We start from the raw sequence: 15,803 nt of genomic DNA on the forward strand, positions 1-15,803 counted from the left end.
GGGGGGGGGATTAGTGAGGGGCAGCTAGGAGGTGGGATTTGGGGTTGGGGTGGCCGGGCATGGACTGCCATTGCTGCAGCCTGCAAGGCCGCCCATGCGGCTGCACATGCCGCTGGCTGACTGTACACGGGAACTTAGCATCACGGGTCATATGGCACCCCCCTCCCCCCCCTCAGGCCACCCCCCTAGGTACACTCTGGCGCCAGGTGACCCATCAATGGGATGGGCATGCTCCAGCGTAAACAATGCCATCAACTTGGCTGGGGTGATGTTCGGCATGGATTGGAATTGTATGTCTTCTACCTGGAGCCAGTACTAGTCCATTAACAGGACCTGAATCGCACGGGTGGACTGGCACCTTTTTCATCCATGTATAGCACTCGCAATTCAGTCCCGGCATCAGTACTTCATCTCTCAAACAAAGAATTCGCCCCTTGGTTTTTTTCCGTGGTTTTATTGACGGACAAGTAAATTCATCACAAAAATATCCAAGGGAGTTTTTATTTCTTAAAAGCTTAACTGAAATCATGGGATTTACGTCATGAACAGACAGTATAATCTCATCTTCTAGTTAAACAAATTTACAACTACAAGGGTCTATTCAATTACTGACTCGACATCTATTGAAACATGTGACCGCATAGACTCTCCAGTTGCTTCTGCCACATATTATTCTACTGAACTCTGAACTGGGTCATTCTAAAGGTATGATGATGAAGGTAGGAAAACTGATACTCTGTTCACTTCAAACTCTGCTCTTTTTTTTATCTGGAAGCAACATTTTTTCAAACTTTCTCTGATGGATTAGCAAAAGGATTTCCTGACACTCAGAAAAAAATTTGAACCTCTGCCAGAACCATTGCAAACAATGCCGGCCTTCTTTAAGTCTCTGTGTGATGCATTTGGCACCACATAAAAACGCCTACACTCGGTTAAAATTGTGGCTTTTTGCTGAAGTTTCATTCCGGGAGATTATATTTTAGGACAGTTACTATCAGGTTAATGCTTATTTAATTTTACTTTTCCTATTGTTTTGTCTTTCTCCCCAGTTTTAATTTTTTTTTGAGGTTAATAATAATTCCGGTGGTGATTTACCGGCCGCGTTGCGCTCGGCACAAATCCCGCTATGTCGGGAAAATACTGGGTGAGCCCTGAAGCAGGATTTGTACCGGGCACCAAGCAGTTGGCGATGTTCCCAGGCCCTCCCAACAGACGGAACCCGGTTCACAGATTAGCATATTTAAATCTTCATTTAAAAATGCAGCAACAGTTTTATGCCATTTTCTCCCGGCTCCTGAAATTCTCCCGCCCGGCTCAGCGTGAAGCCAGCGCTAATCACTACTGGTCTCCACAAGCGGAGATGAGACATGGTGACAATGCCGGAGAGGGCAGTATGGTGGCACAGTGATTAGCACTGCTGCCCCACGGCGCCGAAGTCCCAGGTTTGATCCCGGCTCTGGGTCACTGTCCGTGTGGAGTTTGCACATTCTCCCCGTGTTTGCATGGGTTTCGCCCCTACAACCCAAAGATGTGCAGGTTAGGTGGATTGGCCAAGTTAAATTGCCCCTTAATTGGATAAAATTAATTGGGTACTCGAAATTTATTTATTTAGTTTTTTTAAAATTTAGTGTACTCAATTCATTTTTTCTAATTAAGGGGCAATTTAGCGTGGGGATAAGACCCAGGCAAACATGGGGAGAATGTGCAAACTCCACACGGACAGTGACCGGGAGCCAGGATCGAACCTGGGACCTCGGCGCCGTGAGGCTGCAGGGTTAACCCAGTGCGGCACCAAGCTTCCCCTGTTCAATTGCCTTTTGACAGTTTCTATGCAACATGCATCCACCATTGGGCTTTCCAGATCATAACAAAGTGTGAAAAAACTTGCTTTTCTCCACGTGTCCATTTGCTGATTATTTTTAATCTATGACCTCTGGTTACTGTCCCACTTTCCAGAAGAGCCAATCTTCCCCTGATAGCTTTGCCAAAACTCCTCATAATTTTGAATACTTCTATAGGTCTCCCCTTAACCTTCTCTGCTGTAAGGAGACCAATCCTGGCTTCTTCAATCTTGCCACATAGCTGAAGTAGTCTCTTATCCCTCTTCCCTAAGAAAAAGCCCTGGGCTGGATTTTCCGTGCCCCCCGTGGTGTGTTTCATGGAGGCAGCCCACCATTGGCCGATGACAAGATCTTCTGGTCCCACCGCTTTAATCGGGGTTTCCCATTGTTTGCACCCCCTGCCGCTTGGGAATGTGCGGTAGGGGTCAGGCGACAGCACGGTCAGATAATCCTGCCGGCGTGAATGGCTGGATGATTCCAGCCCCTGTCTGCATCCTCTCCAAGGCGTTGGTAACATTCTTTAAGTGTGTTACCCACATTGCATTCCCACGTTCCCTATGAGGATAAGGTCATGCATGTCTTGAGCACCCATGTGCTTGTGCCATGGCAGCTGCTGAGACTGCCCGTATATTCCGAGCAGCAGGTTTGCACCCGAGCAGATACACTGCAGCCTTGGCATCCATAAGAACCAATAGACCAGAGACAATGAAGTTTCCACTCTCTGTATCTGTCCGCTAACACTAAGAAGATAATACCTACTCATTCTTACATTCAATCCACCTTTCCTGTGCATCCACCTCCTTCTTCCTAGGCAATGCCTTATGAATGAGGAGACTTCCTTCCACTCCTATTTGATTGGTTCTGAGGTGGTTGGTAAATCCAATGGGTGATCTGCAGACTCTGCCATACGCGGGGTAGGTGTCGCTTGAAGGGGTTGTGTAACTCGATTGTTTTAAGGTTTGTGTAATCTCTCCGACATCTCGACTTTGCCTCTGCACATTCCCAACAAAGTCACTCGATATGTTCAGTGCAATCCCAAATGAGACTTCTCCATTTTGCTCAGTTACAAATGTTGTGGGCGGGATTCTCCCAGCCCCGCGCCGGGCCGGAGAATCCCCGCAACTGCACCACGCCACCCCAACGGCGGCACGCAATTCTCCTCGGAGCGGAGAACCGGCACCAATTCTGGCGCGGCACAGTCACGAACCGCTCTATGCGGCCGGGCCGCCAATTCTCTGGCCCGGATGGGCCAAGCGGCCGCTCTAAAAAGGCAGAGTCCCGCCGGCGCCGTCCACACCTGGTCGCAGCTGGCGGGAACTCTGCGCGCAAGGTCGTGGGGGCGGCCTGCGGGGGAGGGAGGGGGCTCCGACCCCGGGGGTGCCTCCGATGAGGCCTGATCCGCGATCGGGGCCCACCAATTGGCGGGCCGGCCTCTCGCTCCCTGGGCCTATTTTCTTACACGCCGGCCCCTGAACTCCCACGCCTATGCTGCGTCGGGGCCGGCATGTTGAGGGAGGCCACCGGTCATGCGCGGGTTGGCACAGTGCACAGTTCACGCTGGAATGGGAGGCTGGAGCGGCGTGCACCTCTCCAGCGCCATGCTGGCCCTCTGTAGGGGCCAGATTCGGTACTCCCAGCGGCCCGTTCACGTCGTTCTGAAACGCGACGGCGTTTCCAACGGCGCAGACACTCTGCCGTCGAATGGGAGAATCCCACCCTGTGTCTTTATGCTGATATAAGGGCACTAATCACTCATAAACACACTGTGGGTTCATTTATTTAGACGATGCACAAGAGTTCACAAAGACATGGATAGAAAGATTGAAGATATCAGCAGCAGAGCTGTGCATATTGTGTTCTGCTCACAGGCAAAAGTGAAACTGAGGCTGGTTAACCTGACACCACTTCCCTTCTAGCGATGGGGTGCTGCTAGCCCTTAAAGACATATTACAAAAAAGCTAGGGACAACAATTTGTTGGCAGGTAGGTTTGACCTCTTCAGAAGTGCGATGAGCGTGCTGCCCTTGACATCAATACAGCATTTGACTGGGTGTGGCATCAAAGAACTGTAGCAAAACTGGAGTCAATGGAATCAGGGGGGGGGGTAATCCTTCCACTGGTTTGAGTCATACCTGGCACAAAGGAAGGTTGCAGTTGTTGGATGTCAACCATCTCAGTCCCAGGACATCGCTACAGTAGTTCCTCAGGCTGGCATTCCAGGCATAACCATATTTAGCTGCTTCATCAAAGACCTGCCCTCCATTTTAAAAAAATTTAGAGTACCCAATTAATTTTTTCCAATTGAGGGGCAATTTAGCGTGGCCAATCTGCCTACCCTGAACATCTTTGGGTTGTGGGGATGAGACCCATGGGGAGAATGTGCAAACTCCACACAGACAGTGACCCAGAGCCGGGATCGAAACTGGGACCTCGGTGTCATGAGAAGGCAGTGCCAGCCACTGCACCACTGTGCTGCCCCTACCTGCCCTCCATCATAAGGTCAGAAATGGAGAGTTCACTATGGATGATTGCACACTATTCAGCACCATTCATGACTCCTCAGATACTGAAGCAGTCAATTATCATATGCAGCAACATCTGAAAAACATTCCGACTTGGGTTGATAAGTGGCAAGTTGCATTCGTGCCACACAAGTTCCAGGCAATGACCATCTCCAACAAGAGAGAATCCAATGCTCTCTCCCCTGATATGGACATTACCATCGCTGAATCACCCACTCAATATCCTGGGGGGAACCACTAACTAGAAACCGAACTGGACTAGCCATATGAATACTATGGCTACAAGAGCAGTTCAGAAGCTGACGATTCTGTGGTGCATAACTCATCTCCTGACTCTCCAAAGCCTGCTCACTATCTACAAGACACAAGTCAAGATTGTGATGGCATATTCTCCACTTGCCTGGATATGTGCAGCTCCAACAACATTCAAGAAGCTTGACACCATGCAGAACAAAACAGCCTACTTGAATGGCGCCCCATTCATTCATCCTTCCACCACTGAAGCACAGAGACAGCAGTGAATACCATCAACAAGATGCACTGCAGCAACGCACCAAACCTTCTACGACAGCATCATCCACACCCATTACCTCTACCACAAAGAGGAACAAGAGCAACTGATGCTTGGGAACACCACCACCTGCAAACACCTCTCCAAAAGACACCATTGTGTCTTGGAACTATTTTGTCGTTCCCTCATTGTCTCTGGGTTAAAAGCCTGGAATTCCCTCCAGAACAGCACAGTGGGTATACCTGCACCACGTGGACTGCAGCGGTTCAAGAAGGCAACTCACCATCACCTTCTCCAGGGCAATTAGTGATGGGCAATAAATGCTGGCCAAGCCAGCGATATACACATCCCGTGTAAGAATAATAAAAATAAATGCTTTGACAATATCCCAAAAGTGTTTCCATTGTCCCTCTGGAGTCTCCTGCCGCGACCAAGTTGTGGATGGAGCAGTTGCTTTGGGAGTCCGGTGTCACACATACAAATGATGAATCCTGCCCAGTGGAGCTGGTTTTCAGTGATTAGTGCCTCGGTACTGGGCAAAACTTGGTAAGGGACGGCACGGCGTCACAGTGGTTAGCACTGAGACCCAGGTTCCATTCCGACCTCGGGTGACTGTCTGTGTGGAGTTTGTACATTCTCCCTGTGTCTGTATGGGTTTCTTTCAGGGGTGGTCCACATTCCTCCCGCAATACAAAGATGTGCAGGTTTGGTGGATTTGCCATGCTAAATTGCCTCGAGGTGGGGTTACGGGAATAGGATGGGGGATTGGACCTAGGTATGGCGCTCTTTCAGAGGAACAGTGCAGAATCGATGGGCCGAATGGCTACACTGTAGGGATTTTTTTTTTTAAATGACTTGAAAGAACAAAGAAAAGTATAGCACAGGAACAGGCCCTTCGGCCCTCCAAGCCTGGCCCACCATGCTGCCTGTCTAAGCTAAACTCTTCTACACTTCCGGGGTCCTTATCTCTCTGGATGATGCTACTAGAAGATGATGCTATTGGACCATCTTTCTCACCACTGGATTTGAAGGATCTTGTGAAGGCACCCCAAATGGTACTTTTCCAGTTCTTTCAGGGGCCTCCAAGTCTCTGAAGCATATGAGAACACAGGAATTATTGCTGCCGGTAAACCATGACCTCAAATTTGAGATCTTGGTCCTCAAAAACACTTTACTTCAGTTTGTCAAGGGCTGAGCTGGCACATTGGAGGTAATGATGAACTTTGTCATCCGTATCTGTCTTCTTATGAGAGTATGCTCTCATAAGTCTATATTTTGCAGGATCTCGTCATTGATCTGAAGTTACTGGGGGCGGTATTGTGCTGTGGGCACTGTTTGGAAGAGGACCTTAGTTTTACAGGTGTTCAAGTTTCATTTACTCATATGCTTTGGAGAAGTTGTCGACAATTACCTGAAGTTCAGTTTCTGAGAGAGCGTGTACGTAATCACCATCTGCATACTAGAGCTGAATGACTGAGATTGGAATAGTTCTGCTTTTGGATTGAAGTCAGTGTAGATTGAACAGTTTTTCATCTGTACTGCGGATTATCTCCATGCCTGTGAGTAACTTGCTGAAAATGAGGTGCAATATTGCGCTGAAGAAAATGCAGAAGAGAATTGATGCAACGACACAGCCTTGATTGATCCCAGTTTTCACTGAATCATAGAATCATACCGTCCAGAAGAGGCCCTTCGGCCTATCAAGCCTGCACGAATAAAAAATGACCACAATCCAAGTTCCTAACATTTGGCCCATAGCCTTGAATGTTATGATATTACAAGTACTCATCCAAGTACCTTTTAAAGATTGTGAGGCGTCCTGCCTCAACTACCATCCCACATTCTCTTCACCTTCGAGGTGAAATTTATTTCCCTCAAATCCCCTTTAAACCTCCTACCTTTCACCTTAAAATTATGCTCCCTTGTTATTGGCCCTTCAACTAAGGGGAACAGCTGTTTCCTATCCACCCTGTCCAGGTCCCTCACAATCTTGTACACCTCAATCAGGTCCCCCTCAGCCTTTTCTGATCCAAAGAAAATAACCTGAGCGTATCCAGCCTCTCTTCATCCTCCCAAGCAACATCCTGGTGAACCCCCCCCCCCCCCTCCCCCCACATCCTCTCTGGTGCAATCATGTGCGATCGGGGTTTGGATGGTTTAGATGGTTAGGATCACAGCTTGTGTGTCATTATGGATTAGGTGGAAACCGGTGACAAATCTCTGAGGGCAACCCAATCTGAGGAGGATACACCATCAGCCTTCGAAGTTGACAGAAGTCAAAGCTTCCTGAACATCCGCCACATCAATAGAGGAGCACAAGAGGAAGGAAGATGGTCATAAAAAAGAAGCGAGGGGAGGAGCAGAGCAGTTTATTGTTCCTCCTCGTCACACTCAATGATGATGATAGGAGGAAGGGGAGGGTCAGGTCATATAACAGTTACAGCAGCTTCAATCTGCTGCCCTCACTACCCCTCTCCACCCCCACCTCCACATGCACAACCAAAATCACGAAACTACCTGAGCTCACTGAAGACCAAAGACCTAAGCTGAGGAAGTCTAATCAGCTCAATGAAACACTGGAGAAACTGATTGAGTTCTTGGGAGGTAGCTCAGTAGTGAAAGCTCAAAGCCAAATAGTTATGTAAAGAGCTAAGGAGACGGCAAAGAACATGAGAGTTTGCTAATAAAGTGCATTATCAAAGACAACCATCCTAACTTGTTACACTGCAATGAGCAAGTTTAAGTTAACATATTTCATCAGTTTAAAAAGCGTTTTGATTTTTAAAAAAAAGAAGGACACAGTTGGAGCGAAGCCTTTGTTGTGTCTTGACAATCAGATTCGAAAACAAAAGGAAAATCCCCTCAGGAGAGGAAGAGTCTGGCTGGGTCAGAATTTCAGCAAGTTATGATGCTTCATTGAGCAGGAACTTGCTTTATTACCTTAATGACACTGTCATTTTCATTCACTTTTTAGGTTGTCTCCACTGTCTCCACTCATGTGCTATATGGAAAATTGAAAAAAAGGTCGAAATGATTATTTAAAAAGTAAAATATCTCTGAAGAATTTCATAGAATTATAAATTGCTTCTGGTGAGTTGAAAATGCAATTCATTCACGGTTTGTCCTGACATTAATAAGCCACCCAAGTTTCACTCACGGTTGCGATTCCAGCACAATTACTGAACTGACTTCTAGCCTCTTAACATTTGACAAACTAATAATATTTATTTTCTTTCATCCAATTTGCCCTATTTTCCCCTCTCTCCCAAGATGTCGCCAGTTCTCTTCCAAGTGCTGTATGAGGGTCCACAGAAGGCATCACCGTCAACTAAAGCAGTCTTCACCTCAGAAAAGAAAGGCTCACATTTATATGGGGCGGGATTTTCCAATCAAGTCTACCCACAGATCGGAAATTCCTGCGCAAGGTCAACGGACCTTTAAATGATCTGACAGATTTTCTATCTCCCCCCCCCCCCCCCCCCCGCGATGATTCCCATGGTGGGCAGGATGGGAACATTCACCCCATCTTGTCTTTCACCACCTCAGGGCTCTTGTTTTAGAAACCATAGGAGACACTCAGCAAGCTCCTAAAAATAGCAATTGGCCAGGACACCCTGGAGAAAGCCCCACTTTCCCTTCTTTCAAAAGTGCTGTGGGATATTTTCTGTCTGCCTGACTTCTGGGTAGAAAGATGCCAGCTCCAACATTGCAGTACCCTCTCAGTACTGCACTGTAATGTCAGCCTAAATCGCTGGAGTGGTGCAGTAATCCCCATGAGACCCATGCGGACAACATGGTTGATCGCCTCTTGGAAATCGCCACCATGTGGCGGGATTCTCCAATCCCGCGGCAGAGTGTCCACGCCGTTGTAAATGCCATCGCCTTGTTGAAGTAAGAATGCCATTGCCTTTTACGACGGCGTGAACGAGCCACTCCCACGTCTAATCCTGGCCCCTACAGGGGGCCAGCATGGCGCTCCAGCTGCAGATCCCGGCGCAAACTGTGCGCCGCAGGATCCGCGCATGCGCAATTGCGCCGGTGCCAACGAGGACATGCGCAGTGGCGCCGGCACCAAGGCACGCATGCGGAGTGGCCTCCTTCAACGCGCCGGGCCCGACGCAAGATGGCGCAGGGCTACAGGGGCTGCCGCCTAGGAAAGGAGTTTCCTCCACTGGTACAATTAGAAATGCAAATGTTTCTCTCTTTCCTGTGATCAGTTGCAAGGTATAATATCCAACAGAGGTGATTTTAGCACCAAGAATGTACCGTTCTTGTTGCATCTCATGTGTGATTATTGTATGCTGCCATTATGTCCAGTCCCCAAAGGTGAGGCTCCCCAAATTTATTAACTCAGGCGAGATCCCTCAATTTGTTATTGTCTAGCTGAGATAACCCCAGATTGTTATGGCCCGGGTGAAGAGTAATGATCTGACTCCCTTTCTTTATTTAACCCCCTCTGCTGATTAATATAAAAAATATCCCTCCCTTCACAGATGCCTCTTCCATCACCTAATATTTATGTTTTAAAGGGAGCCACTTTAACCAGCCTTTCTTGCTGATTAATGACGAATGCAAGAAAATGATAAAACACATACTGTACATACATTCATACTGATTAGAAATTAAGAACAGCGACCAAAGTAAGTGAGTGGATAGAAGGCATACAAAATAGCCCTTGCTCATGAGGAGTAGATGATTGAATGTTGCAGCCGCTGCAATTCCAGTAGTGCTGCCTACAGCAGGGAAATGGTTATTTTCAAGATTCCTGCAGCGTGGCGGAGAAGCTTCCCTGATTCTCTTTCCGCTGTGGTCTTCGCTGACTTTTCTTACTTCAACAATCAGAGAGATATAGATATATACCTGCAACCGGTTTTTACAAGTTTGGGGGTGCTGCAGCTGCTGGCTGGCTGTTTGCTTCTGTGTCACGCAAGTTCTGACAGTTCAGCACTGTTACACACACACACATACACAGACACACACACAGCAGCTTTTCAGGTGACCTTTATCACAGTCTTTGTACATTCCTGGAAGGTGAATCCACAAATCCATCTGGACACCATGCACAGAATACCTCTTGATGAAATTACACACATTCCCCATTATCTCCCATTGTCTCCACCAGACATAGTAATTAGTTTCTGTACGCTTCAGAAGTATCTTTGGCTGGAAACAGGATGGTTTCATTGTTTCTCAGATTATCACCCAAAAGCAATTCAACCAGTGACTGACTTTACATCCTCACGCGTCCTTGGCTTTATGGCCATTTCTTTTTTAAAAAACACTTGGGTGGAATTCTCCGACTCCCTTGGGGGTTGGAGAATCGCCCGGGGCCGGCGTCAATGCCGCCCCCGCCGTGTCCTGAATTCTCCAAGATTTGGCGGGGGCGGGAATCGCACCGGTCGGCGGGCCCCCTGCGGCGATTCTCCGGCCCGCGATGGGCCGAAGTCCCGCCGCTGACAGGCCCTTGGGGGGAGCGCGAGGGGATCTGACCCGGGGGGTGACCCCACGGTGGCCTGGCCCACAATCGGGGCCCACCGATCGGCGGGCGGGCCTGTGCCGTGGGGACACTCTTTTTCTTCCGCCCCGCCATGGCCTTCACCATGGTGGGGGCGGAAGAGACCCCCTCCCCTGCGCATGCGCCGGTATGACGTCAGCAGCCGCTGACGCTCCGGCGCATGCGCGGACTTCAGGGGCCGGCGAAGGCCTTTCAGCCCCGGCTGGCGGGGCGCCAAAGGCCGTTTGCGCCGGCCGGCGGAGCGGAAACTACTCCGGCGCGGGCCTAGCCCCTAAAGGTACAGAGAATTCCGCACCTTTGGGGAGGCCCGACGCCGGAGTGGTTGATGCCACTCCGTCCCACCGGGACCCCCCGCCCTGCCAGGTAGGGGAAAATCCCGGCCCTTATTTAGAGTTCAAAATTTTTGGACTTAATTCAATGTTTTCCCTTTGTTATTGTGACACTGCATATTGTTGGACTGGTCATCTGCATGATTAAAAAATAACCAAAGTGTGAAAGTTAAAAACCAGTTGTGGAGTGTGCAGGAAACAGGGTACAAATTGGTCAACGGTGCTTTTTGAACACAGGGTTTATCAATCATGCCCATTCAGATCAAGCTGGCTAGTTTGTAGGGTTGTGGTGTCTGGTTGAGCGGATCCAACAGCGCTTCTTTACTAAAGTCCTCTGCACTCAGCTGGGGAGTCCTGTAGTATTGCTCACAATCAATGTGGTGTAGCCACAATGAAGGGTACTGCCCTTCATTAATGATACTGCCTTGAAGACTCTGATGAGCCAGGTGGACTTTAAGAGGGAGGGAGTATACCCTGGGCATGTAGGAGGTCCTCACATACCAGCCTCAGAACAGAGTGCAGGCATGTTGCAGGGGAGGTCAGTGCCCACAGTCTGGCCCCAAGGAGTACCTGGTTGCAGCACCAGAAGTGCAATGTCCTCACAGGGGTGGTCAGTGTGAGTAAATGCATCCTCACGTTACTTCTCATATACACACCAGCAGCCTCTGAACGCTGCTCAACACACCATACCCCGTCACTCACCTGGCAGCCTTTCCTGGCACTCCACCAGCTTGGCATAGGCAGGGCTGGTTGGTTGACAGTCCAAAAAAAGGGGCATTGGTGGCATGGCAGTGGGAGGAGGTATTTTATTGTGCTGAGAGAGAACAGCCAGTTTGTGTGCCATGGAACTACTGTCAGTCCTACAGGGTGGCACCTCAACAATCCTGGTAAGCTGTTGGAACAACAGATTGCTTGACAGCTGTAAGAACCTACAAGCCCATTTGAGAAATGGTATCCGCACATGGCAGCAATGGGCACTTCTATGGCACCAAGCGGAGATTGCATGAACGTGACAGTATCTGCTCCCACTGCCTTGATCAGTTTCTCCAGAGGGTGACCTCGGCCCTTGTATGTAAAGGAGCTCTCTCCTCTCATACTTCCCCTGCAGCAAGGCCTTCAATGTTACTTCAAAGAACCTTGGAGCATACTCTCTGCCACGTGGCACCGTTTTCACTCTTCTTGCAGGTAATCTAAATTTTCCCGGCTGTCATAACCCCCACGAGGACCATGGGGACCTTCCTGTGGGAGTCGGGGAGTATGAGCTTCCTGGATAGGAGGCAGAGTCCATCTGCCTGAGGCTCATTATGTACTGATTTAAAAACTGGCCCAAAGCAGGCCCGAGACAGACTAGTCCTCCCAGGAAGGATTGTACTGGGAGCAAGATGCTGCCTTGAGCAGAACTTTGTACATAGTTAAAATAAATTAATGTTCAATTTTCGCCTGCTTCCTCAAGTTTCTAAACTGCCGACAGAGATTAAAAGAAACTCTGGATTCGATCGTAGAAACGCCTGGCTGCTGGAAGTTTCTGTTTGGGACGTAACATCGCAACAATTTAAGATAGCATTATTCAGTGATGCGACCATCAATTTACGCGAGACATGAGTAGAAGTGAACCGTGGCTTTAACTTAGAACAGTGCCTGCCTGTGACTGAACCAATACTGAGAACCGCCTACAGGTCAACTGCTCTTTATACCTCCCTTCAAGGGAAGGAGCCATGGGCGGAGCCCATACAGGCCCCAACATGTTCCCCTATGGATAATGCCATACAATGGCCCATAGAAGAAGCCCACAAGGGCAACAGCATAGCACAGATACAAATACAAGGGCAACAGCACAGATACAAATACACTGGTGGATTATTGGTACAATACATTCACCACATTCAGGAAATTGGAATCCTTGACACAGGCTTGGACGATTAGAACCAGTGTGTGGAGCGCATGAGTTATGTTTTCCAAGGAAACGGGATTTTGGCAGAAGACCGTCCTATGGTTCTCCTCCTGACTGCCTGCAGGGCCCAGACATTTGGGATCATAAAGTGACTTATCCAGCTGCATCGGACACCAAATCCTTTGATGAGCTGGTCGCAGTGGTTTCGGAACACTATGACCCCAAGATCTCCATAATTATGCAACAGTATAATTTTAATATGAGAGTATGGTGCCCTAGCGGATCAGTCACGGACTTCTTGACCTCTTAAGAAGTCTCGCTGAACAGTGCGAGTTCAGCCGTCCCTCTCAGAGATGTTGCGGGACCGGCTCATGTGTGGTATTAACAATACGGCCACGCAGAGGCAGTCATTGCCGGAACCCACCCTGGGTTTGAAATGGGCCGTTGAGTTATCGTTGTCTTGAGAGCACGTGGAGGAAGGAGTGCAGGAGCTGCAGGACTCCATGGACTAAGGGCGTCCATAGTTTGCCCTTCTGTTCGAACTCCTTCTGCATCACGGCAAGGTGGCGGTCTGGCATGACTTCCTCCAAAGGGGCAGCCTCAGCGTCAATTCCGCAGCAGGGTTCGAATCCCGGGTGCTACCGCTGGCCGGTGAATACTTCCCACAAGGATGATGGGGAAGGGCTGGCCGCATTGCCAACTGTGTGGGCAGAGAACTTGTAATGGTCAGGGCCACCAGGTTCGATGCCGTGGTGCTGGACTTACATAAACCTGGGCCCCAGCACAGATCACCAAATGCTCAGCAGCATATTTAGTGCTGCGCTGCATACTGCCATCATTTAAATCAGCAGGCAGCACAAAGTTTATATGCTGTCTGCATTGCAAAAAAACAGACACAGGTTAATACTGTATTGTGACCCCCCTGCCTACTTTTTGAGCCTTATTCAAATTTTCGTCCAAAGTTGTTTCTTTTTAATTCTTTCAATTAAGGAGCAATTTAGCGTGGCCAATCCACCTACCCTGCACATCTTTGGGTTGTGGGGGTGAGACCCACGCAGACACAGGGAGAATGTGTTCACTCCACACGGACAGTGACCCAGAGCCGGGATCGAACCCGGGTCCTCGGCAGTGAGGCAGCAGCGCTAACTACTGCACCACCGTGCCGCCCCTGTTCAAAGTCTTTTAATGTTCCGCGCAGTACTAAGTTTGATGTGTGATGTATTGCCAAATAAAAATTAGGGTGGAAGACTGACAGAGTTGATTCTGTCTTTTAGTCGTCACACCTGTATTGAATGTCACAAGACCTGCATGATAATTATTACTGAACAATGAATGAATGTGTTAATGTATAACGTACAGATGCCTTACATCATGATAAATGGGGACAAATTGTCAAATCCAATAAATCACTGCTGATATGGTATGATTGCAAAGTCATTTTCCGCAGGCCACATCAATCTTCCAGAGTGGCACTGCTAGCAACAATTAAGCACCAAATTTAACCCATGAGGGTGGAGGAGGGATGGAAGTGGGTTCAGTGTTAGGCCCACATGGTCCTGATGGGTGCGGTCTACCCAAACGGGCACAGAGTCCCATAGCGTGAGAATTGCCTGGTGTTTCCCGGCGCTCAGAGCGCCAAGTAGCACCTTCCTATCTAATACCCATCCGGGTAGATCGGGGGGCCTCAGGGGGCATATCCCGGAAGTGGAATTTCCCAGCATCAACCAGTCGCGTTGTGCCACGCCGAGCTGCTTTTTGGGTGCATCATAACGCCCTCAGGCTTCAGCCATGTTCTGGAGCCAAGTTTTCTGCCCAAACCAAGATGGGACCATTCCCAGCCCAATATGCGGGAATAGGATTTCAAGTGACTTGAGACCACTGCCAGACTAGAGCAAAACGTCCACAGCAATAAGGTCAGTCGCTATGGTTAGGGGTGGGGGGGTGATCAGCGGGGAAGATGGGGGCTGATGGTGGTGGGGGGGGGGGGGGGGGTGAGTGGAGAGGTGGGGGGTCGTCTTGAGGCAATTGCTGTTGGTGAAGTTTTGGGAAACCCATACGGGTTTCCCTGCGGATAAGGACCCCTTGCTCCTCCTCTTGCCGTAAAACTAAACAAAAATAGACAAATCTTGCAAGTGACTCTTCTAATTCTAATCTACCTGCAGCCCAAATTTACTGGCTGTAATCAGCAAGATTCATGATTCACTTGCATGAGATTAAAACCGTGTTGGGTGTCCCAATGATTTAATTGGATCTCAACATTGACAGTTATGAGATCCCTCACCACCCTATAATGAATATTCACACATCTCCCGGAACAGCAAACTCCCGGTGGCTTCCTCAAAGTGTTGTTTTTCATATCAACCTCTTCAATGGGTCAGCAGTCTCTTCTCTTGGAGGAAGTGCGGGCATCACAGCATTGCCATATCCTATCCTTGCCTGTAATCTCAAAGGGAATGTAACCGGATCTCGCCTTCTGAGCCTAATTCTCAGATCCTGTTCATGATCCTATTTGAAATGAACTATCTCAGAACAGACTGGGATCTTCCTGAAACATGTGCTTCAGTTCCAGGCTGGTTAATGCATTGATGCGACCATCGATTCACACGAGATGAAGAGTTGAAGTGAACAGTGGTTTTAATCAGCTAGAACTGTGTCTGCCTGCGACTGCTCGGCACTGAGAGCCGCCTACAGGCTGCAGGTTTATATACCACCCCCGAGGGGGTGGAGCCATAGGCGGAGCCCACAAGGGAATCAACATAATACAATACAATGTAATGCAATACCATGGTGAATGGTAGCAATAATACATTGTATTATGTTCCAATAATATTTACCCCCTGTTAAAACTTGAAGTCCAGCGGGGGTGAAGTGGGCTCACAGATCAAGTCTGCCCGGCTCTTTGATCGTTCACTGCGATCGCCTGAGCTCCGGCTTCGCTGCGGGAACGGGTGTTGAACTCGTCGCTGCGGTCATGGGTGTTGAACTCGTTACTGCGGGCATGGGTGTTGACTCCGGGAGCGTGTCTTCTGCAGCTTCACCGCTGTAGGTCGGCGATGGGGGGAGGGGGGGGTTGTAGGCTATGTAGGGGTGGGGGCAGTATTCGGTGTAGGGTGGGGGGTTTAGGTGATGGTCGCAGGGGAACCGGCGGGTGCCAGGTCCCGGAGGGAGACTGTATCTTGTCGGCCGTCGTGGTGC

General features: G+C 49.2%; 1 long non-coding RNA gene across 1 annotated transcript; it reads left to right on the plus strand.

The window, feature by feature from the left end:
- The first annotated feature begins 617 nt into the window (after positions 1–617).
- On the plus strand, positions 618–8,310 carry LOC119978051. Its single transcript, XR_005463360.1, has 3 exons — positions 618–719; positions 7,848–7,963; positions 8,144–8,310. It is a non-coding gene; the product is annotated as an uncharacterized LOC119978051 (long non-coding RNA).
- The last annotated feature ends 7,493 nt before the right edge of the window (positions 8,311–15,803 follow it).

The sequence above is a fragment of the Scyliorhinus canicula genome, chromosome 1, assembly GCF_902713615.1.
Source record: "Scyliorhinus canicula chromosome 1, sScyCan1.1, whole genome shotgun sequence".
NCBI lineage: Eukaryota > Metazoa > Chordata > Chondrichthyes > Carcharhiniformes > Scyliorhinidae > Scyliorhinus > Scyliorhinus canicula.